General features: G+C 36.2%; 1 long non-coding RNA gene across 1 annotated transcript in view; it reads right to left on the minus strand.

Moving 5' to 3' along the window:
- Window positions 1-451: 451 nt before the first annotated feature.
- LOC116277824 (uncharacterized) overlaps window positions 452-14,637 on the minus strand; it is a 34,804-nt gene continuing 20,618 nt past the window's right edge. The window contains exons 2-5 of the long non-coding RNA XR_012071881.1: window positions 4,603-4,746; window positions 4,068-4,258; window positions 3,879-3,988; window positions 452-3,308 (exon numbers count right to left, since the gene is read on the minus strand). This is a non-coding gene — a long non-coding RNA (uncharacterized lncRNA). The remainder of the gene's footprint in view (window positions 3,309-3,878; window positions 3,989-4,067; window positions 4,259-4,602; window positions 4,747-14,637) is intronic.

Raw genomic sequence — 14,637 nt, forward strand, 5'->3', positions numbered from 1 at the left:
TACAATTTTAGGTTTTAAAATGATCTGCCCATTAAGGGGCATTCATTTATAAGCAACAGAAAACCCGTCTCAAAGTGGCTTAAAAAGATAAAGGGCATTAATTGGCTTTAATAAGTAGAAGCAAAGAGAGACCAGCCTTTGGAGCTGATTTGATTCAGGTGTAACCAAATGTCAATCAAGACACAGATTTTCTCCATCTTCCTTCTTTACTTTCAGCAGTGTTAACTTCATCCCCAAACTGCCACACTCATCCTAGTAACAATTTCAAGGGCTCTACACTTCTTTCTTCACATCAGTGGAGGGAGAGAGACTCACTGACAGAAAATTTCTGATAAGACAGGGGAAGCATATTCCACATTGAACCATAACACACATTTCATCCAGTCTTGTTGGACCTGAGTCAGAGATGACAAATTTTCCCCGTATTTTTAGATTATTATCATACTGAAAATATTTTATAAACGATTATGGGTTTATTTCCACTTTAACATCTTCATGTAAGAATTTCACAGTGCCAGAATATAATGACTTCATAGTAGGAAGACAGCATTTTGATTATAAAGCAGAACATTTTTTTCTACCCCCTCCTTTAAAATATTGCCACATTCACTAACTTCTCAGATTATAAGACGCACATAGAATCAATTTCCTCTCCTTAAATACATTTTTATATCCACAATGCATGAATCAGATACTGATCGATGTAGTAACTTGTGGAGTTTTTGAAATATTAAACTTTTCAGTTAGCACAGTGATTTAAATCAACTAGGAGAACGCACCCTCAAAATATTGTTTTATGTAATTTTCTAGCTATTACCATAATAGCAAAGTAAAAACGGTTAAACTTTACAAAGAAACTAAAAGAAAATATTTTACTTTTGCTGCTCCTTTGAAAGTGTTCAAATAAAGAGAGTGAACTTGTAATTTGGGTGAGGGTGAAATCCCTTAGACATAAAGTTATCAATTTTATCACAGTTTTACAATAACTTATTTAGGGAATAAAGAGGTTACTTTGTTTTAAAGCATTACAAAATATTTTATGTTGCAAGAAAAGTGAAATTTAAAGTTAAACATATTAGCAAATTGAACTAACATAAATCACTCACCAATGTAGTTTACTGTTTTTAACCAATCGATAATCATGGAACTTAGGAAAGATGTCCTTTTTTGCCAAAATTGGTCAGATTAGCTTTGAATCACTAAGCAAACTCTACAAGTCTCTGAGTCTTATGGTATTCATCTATAAAATTAGAGAACTACACTAAATGAACTTTAATATCCCTCCCAACCTAAACATTGATGTAGCATTGTTCTCTTAAGTAATCCTCTGAGGAATGAGAGTTTCTAGATACATAAAGCTCCCCTTTAAGTTGCAAAGCTTTACTTGAAGCATTTACAATAAATGCATTATATCCTTTCATTCACCCTAAAATAACATGAGATGACTGATAATGCAACCTCCTACATTCTGCGTCTCAAATTTGGGCTCTGATTGACTGGATTAGCACGCAGGGACTTCTGTGCTGTGGCTCCAGTTCTCTGCAATCCTGAAAAGAACTCTGAGTCTCAAAATGAGAATACCAGACACTTCCCTGTCTCTCTCTCACTGTTTTGAAGACAAAAGAGATTCTATTTATCAAAGTATATTTAAACAACAAATCACCATACCAATGCAAAGAATTATTACGGTGACAAATTTTGACTTGTTCTTGATTAAAATAGCTGGATTCACCATAATTTGTAAATTACATAAAATATATAATTTCTGAGGACTTGTGCATTTATGATTCAAATCGTTCAATTAACTTGACTATTTTGTAGTCATTTTGCTTTGTTTTTAACTTGCTGCTTTATCTCCTAATTAGTAGGACCTGATCCTCAGTTTGCTTCTCCCAGAGTCTAGAATTTTGACCTCTGAATACACAAGAATGAACACCTAAAGATCTCTCTGTTACTCTGGCAAATTTGGTATCACCACCTGTTTTAAAACAATGGCTCCCTAAACTGGGAAGGGCTTTTGTTTGTTTTGTTTTGTTTTTTTTTATGATTCTGAGGCCATACAGTGTGTGATTTAATATGTCTGGGGCAGGACATAGGAAAGCTGTTTCTCAAAATCCCCCCCGGCAATTCTAGAAACTGCTATTTTGGGAAAAACTACTTAGTTCTCAATTTTAATAGCTGTTGCTTCTGTTTTATAACAAATAAAAATCTTCCTCTGACATTGATCATAAGCACATTCAAAGAAAATGTATAAATATCCGTAGAGAACTACCTATAAGAATTTTCTACAAGAAAGCCTTAAAACATTATGTTACCGGTAGAGCTAAGACACAGCAAGTAGATGGTGAAAAGTGAGTGGTGTTACCCTTAGGAGCCAATTGTTTCTGCTTTGTTTATAGTCATCCACTGGTCAACAGAGACAATCTCATAACAGAGACAATATCATAACAGCTGTCATTACAAAATAAAACAGGGAAGATCTCTAAACGACAGAAACTTGGCTAAGTAGCTAATCAGCATTTCTGAGAAAATGTTTCTCACAGGCCTAAATGAAGAGTGTAAAATAAACTGCACAGTTTCCTGTAGAAATTTAAAGATCTCCATGCCTCTGGAGTTTAACACAAATAGGACAAAAAAGTTAAACAAAATTACTATTGTTGACAAATAAATTAACTGCAAAAATATAAGTGTAAAATAGATGCAAATTCAACCTTTAGGAAGTTTAAAGCATGTATAGATTTTACATTCTATTCATTCTACACAGAAGACTTAATTATGACAATAAGACATACAATTTTGGGGGGGTGGGAGGGTATAGCTCAGTGGTAGAGCACTTGCTTGGCATGTATCAAGGTTCTGGGTTCAATCCCCAGCACCTCCACCATAAAGAAAGAAAGAAAGAAACAAACAAACAAACATAATTACCCCAAATAAAATAAAATAAAATAAAATAAAATAAAATAAAATAAAACATTTGGTTCCAAGAATCAACACCATTCCTTCGAAACTTAATACAAAACCACATGTGGTTTTTCCAGGAGTCCTGGAGTCTGCAGCCACTGCAGAATGTCTTCATGTGCTTTGGCGGTCTTCTTGGTATAAACCTAACGTGAGCATGGTGTTAGTGCAGTCATGCTTCAAGGCAGCTGTGTTATATGCTGGGAAGTCTTATTTAGATAAATATAACTGTCCCATTACATTCTAGGGAATATAGCTTAAGTTCTACTTGAAATGTTGGATGAGACATCGTATGGGCTGTCTGTAATCCAAATCCACCAGGGTGCAACTCCAAATATTGCCACAGGAGGCTGGAATGTAAACACACGTAGTTGAAGAATCTATCACTTTTCCTCAGAAGAACAGCATATTCAAAATCACTTTGTCTGTCAAGTCCTAATTACTTAATGTGACATGAACTTGAAAACAGGGGTCAGCTACCTTTGTCAGTATGCAGTTTCATGACTGGTTACATGCATTCCTGAAAAGTTCAAACTCCCCGGGAGAGGGATGGATGATACAGAAGGTACTCGTATTGGCTGTTCTGGTGATTTTATGTTTGGTCCCAGTTTCTTTCAGGAGAGGTAATATAATACAAATCACACAGATTCTAGCAGTTTCATAGCCATCTTTAATAACTTGACCTATTTTGCAATGTGCATTAAAGCTTCCACTTTAAAGAGATGGAATGATTTCGCTTTTGCCACCCTACAGTTAAGAGTAGCGAACTGAGTAGCTTTCAAATTAAAATGAAACTCATGCAAAAATATCCAAAAAATACTGGCTAGAGATGGGATCCTTCCTGAAGCTCTCCTTGTATTTGCTCACACTCTGAGCCATGCCTACTTCCTGCTGTCTCTTCTAGATCCTTGTTACCTCACCTGTTAAACAGTGTTTGCCTCCACCATTTCATCCTTAAAAAGCAAGCAATTCCTGAAGACACGACTATAGTAGTTCCGTAACTGTTGAGCTGACGGTGTCCTGAGATTATCTGAAAGAAGACATTTCTGTAATTACATTCTCCAATCTCTCTGGCAGCCCTTGCCTCAGAAATGGGAATGTGATCTCACCTTTCACGAATCCAGAGGTCAGAGAAGAAGCAGGTGTACAAGTCCAATGGGCTGGATCGGACGTTGGGAGCAGGGCCAGAGGGACAAGTCCCAGGTACTGCAGCCATCGCTGGGGCAGCAAGACCCAGAAGCTCTGCCAGGCGTTGCCTCCAAGATCCCTGCAGCTGCGCTGTCAGTGCTGAAACCTGCCCCTAGAGCCCAAGCCCGAGACGTTCGGTCACTGTCATTTTGAACTAATAATGTGTCCAGGACATGAGCTTATGCTGAAGCCTCTTGGCCTGAGCCATAGGCCTCATTTGTAGAGTCAGGGAAGGAGTTTATTTCCCCCAAAACATGAGTTCTTAGCAAAGAAAATCCTAAAATGACAACCAGAACTCTTAAAAGACAACGGAATAGATGAGAGGATAAAATGATTTATGCCAAAATGAGGGACTGACTTATGACTGGGCTGGATATAGGTTAGGGGAGAAACAGAAAGCAGTTTTATTTTTCTCCCACCAGGGGCTGCAAACACACTCGGCAGTATCCAGCTTACCTGCCTCTGGAGCGCCTCCTGACCCGACCTCCGTCTACTGTTACTATACCCAGGGCTCGCCAAGGCCAAGATTCAACTTCAGCCTCACTTCCTGCTCTTCCCCTCCTGCTCTGCTCAGGCCTGATGGATGGTGTGTAGACTTGCCTGTGGGAGAGAGAGGCATGATCTTGATTTTATTTTTTATCCAGTTAACATTCTATTTCTTCCACCACCCCTCTTATGCTTCTGACTGTCTAGGATTGGGAGCATGGGAAGAAGGACTTGGAAAAAGAAATACAAATGCTTTATGTGTCAAGTTTTTATTTACTCATTTTTTGTTTGTTTGTTTTAATGTGACTCTTGGGTGCCCTCTGTCATGGGCACCATCAAAAAGTTGACTTTCTATCTCAAGGTCCATTTTCATGTTCCTTAGAATATCCTCCTTCCCTGCTCCCCTGCAGGGTGTCCTCTTCCCTGATCTTTGATGTATTTCCCTGTCTGGCTGCTCACACCTCTTCCATCTCGTTGCTAGCAGAAAACTCCCAGCATCCTTCTGCTGAAGCCCCTCCCGTCACTGGTCAACCCTTTTGGGTAAGTTGCTTTTAAGACTGCTGGGGCTCTGATAATATTTAGCCCTTGCTGACTTTTGCCTTATCCGACCATAAGCGGGTAACTCCAGCCAATCATCTACCTTCAAATTTATGCAGTCAAGAGACAGCCATCAACTTCTTGGCTTAAAACTAAAATTGCTGGGGATTAGGAACTCTTTTGCATTCCTCTCCAGGAGCAGCCTGATAAGGACTAGGATTTGTAGCTCAACAAGCACCCAGTCCAGAAATAGGACGCCTGCCTCCCTTCCTGTAGGCAGCCCACGTGTTTGGAATGATTCTCTCAGGACCCCTTCACCCAGCAGTAGTCGATAGGATGAAAGGAGCCTCTCCCACCAGCTGGAAGGAAGGAAAAAATCCTACAACTTCTTATTCCCATAAGTTTCTTCCAAAGAAGGCTTTCTCAGTGAATCTCCAGTCTACTCTAAATATTGTTCGAAGATGGGTGGTGACAGCGCCTGCAGTGGTTGTAGCAATCTTTAGAATGCAGAGGTTCATACCACACATCCTTAGTTTAAGACTTTTGGGCTAAATTCTGAAACAACAGCAGTTTAAATAAGAAATAAAAGTAGAACTGGGGATACATTTTCTGATTTATTCTGCCACCCACCTAGTAGTACAGCAGCCAGGCTCAAGAGCTTAGTGTTCTTTTCCCCACCATGCCCATTTTTCTGTTGGCAGATTTAAAAAAATTGTGGACAGAGAGGAGAGAAGGCTGAAAGGGATGGGAGCACTCAATATACTGCTCCTGTTATCCTGCCTTTGAGATTCAAGACTCTTGGTTCATGAAAGGTTAACCACATTCTGTGACAGCACTATAGAATACATGTGATTCCTTTTTATCTAAAAATAGAGCTTTCTGAAAAATACAGAACTATATTATTGTTTTAATATGTAAGCTTGTGCTCAGTGAGGTTCTAAAATCCTGAAAACTTTCTCAACACAGGAAGCATAAATCAAGGGCCTATATTTAATATCACACAAAGCCAAAATAATCCTACACATTAAGAAAAAAAGAAAAGAAAAGAAAGAGGAGAGAAAGCACTCTTATAGATGTAGTACATTAAGCAGATATACATGGTATTTATCTTCAGTTGGAGCCGTTGAACAGGTGGGAACCATGATTTAATAAGCTTTGTTTTAAATTAACATCAGATAGAAGGCACTAAAAGCAAATGTGTAATCTTATCAAGCACAGCAACTGAATTTGAGCTTATCCATTTGCTACTAGAGGCACTGAAACTCATAGAATAAAATTCGGTTTTGATTATGTGCACAGATAAAACCAATGCAAAACTGTCTTCAATTTATACAGATAAAATAGATTTTCTTATAAGTGGAGCTCATTCCAATGCTGAAATAATGTTTAAAAAGAGAGAGAGAGAAGGAAAGATTTAAATACTATTATGTCTAAATAGAGGAACTAAATGTAATATAATAAATTGCTTATCAATAAGAAACCGGTAATTAAAATAAACATTCCAAACCAGATATGCTATTTAAGTATTATCTGTTTTTAAAAATAATGTGTGTCCTGGGAATCTGGCATTCAGATATTTTTAATATTCAGTTACACTTTAAAATCATTGACTATTATGACAAAAAAACATGTTTCACACTACAGTGTTTATGAAAATTAAAAATATAGTGACTACTGGAAAACATCTTCTGTTTTTATGGAGAAATTCATTATCCCCTAATGCATCTGAAATGCAAAAAAAAAATTAACAAAGCTTTTTATTTTTAATTAATTAAATTGCGGGTTGGAATTATTTTACTTTGCTCAGTTTGTACAGGTGGGATAAGGCTCTTAAATTAAATGTCCCCAGAAATAGAAGAAAAATTGAATTATCAGATAATCATAAAAACAACTCCAAAAAGAGATTGTACAGTTAATAGACTAATTATTTTGATGAAGAGTGCACTTAATTCTTAACCACCTTTCCACAGTGATGACAGCTAGTAGAAAAGCAATTACAGTGTTAGAATTATTCTTACACCTGCTGAGTCTGACCCTTTATCTTTCTATAGAGAATCCAATAGGGTTTGTGGCGAATTGAGATGAGATAATACACCTTCTTTGAAGCTGATTGTGTTGCCACATTTACCAGCATCTAGCATAATAATTATCTGACCAAGCATTCTTTGTTATAAGCAATATGTACAAAATGTGGGAAATCAATAATAACTAGAAAATTGAGCTGGCAAAAAGAAATCATTACACGAGTTGGAGTTACACTCAATTGCATAATAAAATGTTCTTCTACAAGAAGACTTGTGTTAGCCCAAAATTCTCTACAAACATGGGGTTGAACGCTAGTGATAACGTTTCAGAAAATCAGAAGAAAATGTATCATTCTTGTTTAATGTTAAGTAATAAAGTAATCCTCCACATGTAACCATATGAGCCTTCAAACACATGTGGAATCAATTTCTCCTTAACATTGTGTAGAACATGTTTTGAATAGTAACTTTTCCTAAAGATGTCCTCATAAGTCAGAAAGTCAAAAATCAATTGACCATCTAAATGGAAGAAAAAAGAATAACTTGCATGCTCTCTCCTTTTTCTGCATTACTGGGGGATTTGAGTAAGGATGAGAGTATGAAGCTTGAAAATGAAGAGGGGGTTTTCCATAAACCTGGCTGACTCCATGTTAGAATAGTAGATTTGGGCTTTTGTAATAAATTAAAAGTAGGCAGGATAAAGTGATACTTTGTTAGCATAAGAATATAAACAGTCAGCCCAAACAATGTCATCAGGCAATGTGAAAGTCTCATTATTTGGGGGACAGTTGACCAAGACAGACCAACATGCAAGACCAAGGCAGCATGGGAAGAAAAAAGTGATTGGAAAGAGGGTAATTTGGGTGTGGTGCCAACAATGGTGACTATAAATCTGTCATGCCCACTGAGGAACAACTGGGATGAGAACTAGGATATGGTTCCCACATTCTTCATATTTTCTACCCAAAGTTAATTCTTTTTACACTACACAAAGCAATGTGAAACTGAAATACTGAATAGTGAATGAATACTAAATATAGAATAATGTATTTTTCTGGAATCCAATGGATATATTAAGAACGCTCACATTAAGGGATTACCTGTGATTGGAAACATAATTTATTCTTTCTCTTCTTTGTATCCTTACAAAAGTAGCTGAAAGTTGGTCTTGCTGGGATTCTTAGGACCAGGGTGTGTGTGTGTGTTGTGTATGTGTGTGTGCCTGTTGTGTTTGTGTGTGAAGAGAGACAGGATTCCATAAGCTATTGTCAATTCATTTCATACAAGTTATTCTCAGGCCATTCTTTCTCTCCAAAATCCACTGACTAGAGACTGTGCACAGCCTTTATTTACACACCGAATGGTGTGAGGAAAACCACCCTCCAGGAGCTGGACTAAAACCTAGTGAAACATCTGGGGGCTGGGGTGTTGAATTAACTTTCTATTTTCTAGTTCAGGACATTTCCTGTGATTCCACGTGGCCAGCTCCAAATGACACATCAAATACCACACTTTGTTCTTACTTTAGCTTAGAAACCATTTTTTGTCCATTACTAATCCACCAGTTCTTTGTGAAATTGTTGGGTTAATATTCTGATGACTTACCACAAAATTCACTGACTTTTTACGAATGGATAAGAGAAAAACTCAACAAAAGTTACATCGGAGTTTTTTACTGATTAACTTCCACATTGCAGAAGTTAACTAGCATCTTTCTTGAGTTATACCAAAAAAAAGGGGGGGGGTTGTCTCATTCTTTTGTTAAAATGTTAAAAACTCTCAACATTAATTCATAATGCATATGAATCTATTATCGGTGAGTACTTGAACAGTCTCAGAGTGTCAGACACAGCTAGCTCTGTCTCTGAAGAATCAGTTACCTGTGGTTAAGACAAGTAATCTGGGGTCAAGTGAACCTGGACTCAAGTGAAAGCTTCACCATTAACTTGAAGTACAATGTTGGGTGAACTCTAAACCTCATTTTTTCCCCCATTTATAAAATAAGAATATAACATCAACCTCATCAGGATGTTATAAAGACAAAATGAAATCTTTTAATTAATTTCTCTGATAACATTTGCAAGGTCAACTGCTCTCATTCCTACTAACTCTGAGCTCAAAACATTGTAAATAGAAAATGTTCCCTGAAAAGAGTGCATATGAAGGGAAGGAAATTCACTGAACTTGAGAAGCTGATGCTGGAATTATTTATCTGTTAGCATCATCAGTTCTTTGGAGTATCTTTCTTCATGAAAAGAGTTTCATTTCCATTATGTCTTAGAGACTTGCCTTAGAATTTCTAACCTACCCTTGGCACCCTTTGCTAGCACCTAGCGCTTTTATAAATTTATTCATTTCTTCCTTTATTTTCCTAATTTTTGTGGAAATTTGAGAAAAGAAGAGGGGTATATGAGCGATATTACTCTGTCATGTTGAGCTACAAGTCTCAATGTATTTTTCTAATTTACATGACATATATATGGATTTTGAGGATAGTTGTACTTTCAACTGTTCCCTGTCCTTAAAAGCTCTCAGAGTTTGCAAACAAGATGACAAGACTTCACAGAGAAGACCCTCTGTGTTAGGCCCCCGAGTTTCATGAAACTTCTCCATCCTTCTGGAAATAACCTGTTGGAATGTAATCGATATATAAGGATATACTTAAGCAGTTAAACCATCAATTGATAAAATATGGATATTTGATCATTAAGAGTTTTTAATATGTGTATATATATTTATATATAGATAAAATACATACATATCTATATATGTATACATACATATCTGGGGGTAGAGGAAAGAGAGTCATGTAAACCTATACAGTCATCACACTACCCCAAAGGAGCCTGACACTAACAAAGACGGTAATAAATAACTTCTGGGGGATAAGTGACAACATGGGTGCAGCAAGAAGGGATAGAACACACGTATAACTATTAAATACACTTCTGTATTTGTTTGGCTGAGTTCAGGCTGGCCCCAGGCTTCTGCACGTGCCAGACAAGTAAGCTGATGATACTCAAAAAAAAAGTTTTTTTTTAATTCAAGCAGAGCTCATACCACTTACAACATGAAAATACAAAAAATTCATCAAAGAAAGAAAACTGTCAAAGTCTACTTCCAGCAAAACTTAGGTAGCACTGCTTTCTCTGCATTCAATGCTTTAAGTGATTCTAGTACATGTTCTAAAAACAACTGCTCACTTGACTGACAGGTGCATATGTTGATGGATAAACTCAACATGAATGCAACAGGTCAATACAACAGGTCAATGAGCAAGAAGTGAAGAAAATAAGGGTTTCAGATAAATTAGTTCAAAAGGGGATTTTTTAACAAGACTACAAATGCTCTTGGCTGGCCTTAGCTCTCCAAGAGATTTAAACTGGCTGGGAAACAATGCAATGTGGTTACCAGTTAACACTGTTATTCAATTCTGTATAAATCTTTTCAAATAATTATTACAACCTAAAGTCAACCAGGTAACAGCACTACAACACAGTACAGACCTGCCCCGAAAAACAATAATATGCCCAACTGACATCTGCCACTGTATCATTTTGTAATGGTAATTCACCCCATCTGTCCCATCCCCATCTCCCCATGCTACACCCGCCCCTCCCCCCAAAAATCTAATTTGTGCAAGAAATGTCAGGCTTATTCTATCTGAGAGCTTCAAAAAAAAAAAGATACACAACATGTAACCAGGTTCAGATATTTTGGGCAAACCCCCCTCAAAAAAAAAGGAATAACCAAAATAACCAAAAAGTAAAGAAAGTGCCTAAAACATAATACAGACATGCACACCAAGAGAGGATCTACCAGGTCAAGAGAAAGTCTTTAATAATAATAATAACAAGAATAGTATCAGTAGCCTTAATAGTCCTTTCTTTTAGTACTGGAATTCTATTCCTTCAGATTCTAATAAGTAATCAACATAACAACAGTCCAAATCAGTTCAAATTTACATTAATTTATTTAATATCTCACATGTCTAACCCATTGTGCTAGACAATATGAATAATATAAAGAGGAAAGGATGTAGTTGTGTGGATGTGGAGTTAGCACAGTCACAGAGCTGGGTATACAAATACAATAGTTCTTAAAAGGAGGAATTAATAAATACTGAATGTATATTTAATCCCAAAGTCACTGATCTCTCTCTATTTCACTGAAGTGAATATAGGGGAAGAAATGAGCCAAGGGTTCATGGAAAATAGGCCAAATGAAATAGGCAGAGATGCAAGACACAGAAGTGGGTAGAGAAATAAGCTATATAAATGCACCCAGGGAGAGAGGAATTCTTCAGAACATTATAGAATGAGAGGCACACCTGCTGACTGTAGGACAACCAGGCTTCTCTCCTGCTGTTTCTAACTTTTAACTTCCCTTCCCATGAAAAAGAACACACACTCTTTAGAAGATCAATGTTACATCTTTAATATACATATATGTAGCATTTGAGCTCTAGGAATAATAAAGTGTGCCATTTTCTGCTGGAAGAGCCATAAAGGTTTTGAACTTGACTCAGAGGTGAAGAGGCTCTCCAGAGAAGCTTTCAAATGTTCAGAATTCAGGACATAGTTTTCCTCTAAATGTGAACAGAAATCCTAAAGGAGAAAAACCAAAATAAGTCAATCAATAGGAGGGTGGGAAAAATAGTGGACTAGCTACTAAGATGGTGTTAGAAACTTGGAAGTTTGATAAATTCAATTTTCTGGGCATACACAGTACAGAGGAAGAACAAATGGGGCAGGCCAAGGAGAGCAAACTTGCTAAGCTATTATACAAAACATACATGCAGAGGAGTGTTTATTATAAAACTGTAAGATTAATTTTAAAGGTTCTTTATTTCTACTGTTTCCTTCCAGGGTCCTGGGAGAGGCTCTAACAATGTGTTTATATGATCATACATCTTGAAAAATCTGCAAAATAAGTTTGTTAAACGAAGTTAGTTAAGATAACAAACTCATGGTTATAGGGGCAGGGGAAGGGGGTGAGGAGGGATAAATTGGGAGTTCGAGATCTGCAGTTACTAATTTTTATATATAAAATAGATAAACAACAAGTTTATACTGTATAGCACAGGGAACTGTATTCAGTATCTTGTAGTAACTTATGGTTAAAAAGAATATGAATACAAATAGCTATATGTTCCTATATGACTGAAGTATTGTGCTGTACACCAGAAGTTGACAGAACACTGTATACTGACTTTAGTTCAGTAAAAAATACACTTTAAAATTTTTTTAATAAAATAAAAAAATGAGAGACTTAAGGAAGGAAAAAAAAATCACTGTCTCTTTCCTCTCCAAGTTACGCTCTGTGACAAGTCTCTTCCTGTCAAATCAGGCAGCTTTTCGGTATGACCTCAATCATTACTGGGATCTAGCCAGAAGGAGACTGAGTTGCAGACCGGTTTTAGAAGGATGGTATCTATGATTCCCAGTTACTTCTTCATAACCAGTTAACTTATTTCTAGCTCTTTCAGGGTAGCAATTACATCTGGCATATTTATCTATCTACTCAGTTTTGCATCCAATTTTGTATTTATAATTTTATTTTATTTTGCTTGAAAAGGGGCCCCAGTATTGTATAAGCTTCATGACCCACAAAATCCTGGATGAAACATAATTTCTGGAATGGAGAAGTGGATCACTGACTTGAAGGCAAAGAACACAGATTCCAAATCAATATGGTATAAAAACTGAGACAACATGACAGTATTAATAACTCAGTGAGCAATGAGAAGATCTAATTTCTTATCCCAGAACTGTTTAATAGTCATAATAATTTCATCTCTTTTGCATTATCTGTAAAAATGGGAAGGTTAATCCAACTCATGATTCCCACACACCAGTTCCTGAACTGGTGTTCATTCATAACAAAGTTTGAAAGACAATTCATTCCTTCACACATGACTAGAATATTCATTCAACATCTACTATATGTCAGAAACTGCTAGGCACCAAGTTTACATGGACTCTGCCTTCCTGCAGCTGAAAGCCTAGTTTTCTGTTTCGTTTTGTTTTGTCGGTAGGGCTGGAGTGTAGAAACGTTAAGCAAATATCACAGAAATGCATACAGAATTGCATATTGCATCTAAGTACTACGAAGATAAAGGAAAAAGAGCCACTGGAGAATACAGTAATTAACTTCTGAAGGAGATAGATAAGGCTTCTCTAAGAAAGTGCCATTTAAGCTGAGATACGGGTAAGTCCAAGGTGAACAATGATGATGAGGGATTAAAAAAGGCTGAGAGCCTATCAGGCAAGTGGCAAAGTACGAACAACGTCCTGAAGTGGGGCAGAAACACAGCTCACAAGAGCAGTGGTCTCCACATTTTATTTTGATCATGTATAATTGGATAAAAAATTTTGACCACACTACAATGTTTGTTTGTTGTTTGTGTATTTATTCATAAATAGTATATATACACTATTTTATTTATATTATGTGTATAATACAAAAATAACAAAAATATAAATGTATAAATGTTAACGTGAATGGTACAGGAGCCTTTCCACTCTCTCAAAAAATTAGCACTATTAATTTGTAATTTAATTCAGCACTGTTAATCAACCGATGTGACCAGATTATGCACCTTTACTTTTGAAAATCATGGTTTAATGCTTTTTAATACTGTGAATAAAAGCCTTTGTTTGAAATGATAACCTCTATATATAAAAATAGGAAAAAAAATTCTGTGTAGCACAGGGAACTATATTCAATATCTTGTAATAATCTTTAAAGAAAAAGAATATTAAAAACATATATATATATACACATGACTAGGACATTGTGCTGTACATCAGAAATTGAGACATTATAACTGAATGTAGTTCAATTTAAAAAACAGTCTTTGTTTGATGGCCAGCTGATTTTGATGACTAATTTTAATGGCTATTACAGTCTTAAAATGTAATAGTCCCCCAAAGGAGCAAATCTAAATAAGAAAATTACATGATTAGCTACACTTACCAAATTATGACTTGGGCTTTTCACTTATGCAGTAAACCAAAGTTTTTATTAAAACTTGCCTAGCAAATTGCAATTTCTTGCCATCAGTTGTTGGGCATACTAAGCTGACATAATACTATGTCAGAAATATGACAGAATCATACTGTCATATTTTTAAGTTTTTAAAAAATGAATCTAAAATCATTGAAATTCTTTATCAAAAAATTCTAAGAGATTATAGTACTCTGTTTCTGTAGACATCAAGTGTGCACAGATAAGAACATTTATAGGTGATGTAGTCACAGAACTTTCAGCCTGCATAATGTAATGATGGAAATACTTCCACATACCTATCTTCCAAAGAGCTCTGTCCATAACAAGAGTTTCTTTAAAAGAAAGTATCATTATATTAACTACTAAATATAAAATAGACCAACAACAAGTTTCTTCTGTATAGCACAGGGAACTATATTCAATCTTGTAGTAA

Source organism: Vicugna pacos, chromosome 4 (genome assembly GCF_048564905.1).
Source record: "Vicugna pacos chromosome 4, VicPac4, whole genome shotgun sequence".
Lineage (NCBI taxonomy): Eukaryota > Metazoa > Chordata > Mammalia > Artiodactyla > Camelidae > Vicugna > Vicugna pacos.